The sequence below is a fragment of the Terrapene carolina genome, unplaced genomic scaffold (genome assembly GCF_002925995.2).
Source record: "Terrapene carolina triunguis isolate 2854851 unplaced genomic scaffold, T_m_triunguis-2.0 Scaffold6070, whole genome shotgun sequence".
Classification (NCBI taxonomy): domain Eukaryota; kingdom Metazoa; phylum Chordata; order Testudines; family Emydidae; genus Terrapene; species Terrapene triunguis.
Window position 1 is genome coordinate 1 of NW_020670421.1, and position 1,081 is coordinate 1,081.

General features: G+C 56.2%; 1 non-coding gene across 1 annotated transcript; it reads right to left on the reverse strand.

Annotated features, from left to right (window-relative positions):
• Positions 1–601: 601 nt before the first annotated feature.
• Positions 602–680, reverse strand: TRNAS-UGA. Its single transcript has one exon. It is a non-coding gene; the product is annotated as a tRNA-Ser (tRNA).
• Between the last annotated feature and the right edge of the window lie 401 nt (positions 681–1,081).

The window sequence follows — 1,081 nt, forward strand, 5'->3', positions numbered from 1 at the left end:
GCCCCACGCCTGCCGGGGACAGAGAACACCCACGCCCTCAGCCTGCAACCCCGGAGTTCTCTGTCCCCGTCAGGCGCGGGGCCGCGGCTTCTCTCCCCTGCTGGGCACTAGGCGGGCGCACATCAATGCCCCAGCGGGTGCCATGGCGCCCGCGGACACCGCATTGGGGACCCCTGATTTACCAGTTTCTCTAGCCTTAGAGGCTTTCTTGCTTCCCTTGCAGCTGTGATGGCCCCCACTTCTCTGAAGCTTCACTTCCAGGGCTCGAAAGATGACAATGGGCCCACGGAGGGGTGACCCACCCCACATCCCCAGCGTTTCCCCCCTGCATGGGCGGCCTTGTGGGGGATGCTCAGCCTCCCCTGGCCTCTTATACGGACTGCCGCGTTCAGCTCCTTCTGCACCCAGGGTAGGGCTGCGCCGGGGGTGTGGCAGAGGCTTTGCCTGGGACCTCAGGGACACATCGTGAGGCTCCCTCCCAGGCATCGCTATGAAAGGAGCAGAACAGGAATTACTTGGGGTGGGGAGTGTATTGACCGTGTCTCATGGGTCTGTAGAGATGTACTGCACCGGTGAGCAAGTGTGGCTAAAGCACAGGCCTCGCTGTGAGCATTTGAACCTGCGCAGGGAAACCCTATTGGATTTCAAGTCCAACACCTTAACCACTCGGCCATCATAGCTGTGAGTGAAGTGACCCCCTAAGGCCAGAGAAACTGGTAAATAATCACAACGTCCAGGCCTGATGTCATCGGAAATACAGAATTCAAACAGCAAACTCCCAAAGCACCTGGGGGAATTTGGGGTTCTCGTTGCTTAGCCATGTGGTTAAGCATCAAACCAACATCCTCCTGTGGGGTCTGTAATTGTTGCTCTCCCCACTGTAAAGACAGGGAAATGGAGACAGGGAGAGGTTAATTGACCTGACCAAGGTCAGACAGTGAGTTAGAATCCAGCTCTGCCCCCCACCAGCTCCCTGCCCTATCCTCCAATGTACTGACTTTCTCGCTGTATTAAACTGTTTTTATTGGACACTTTTCTCTATTTATAAACAGGACTAAGCCATGACTGGACTGTCCGACTG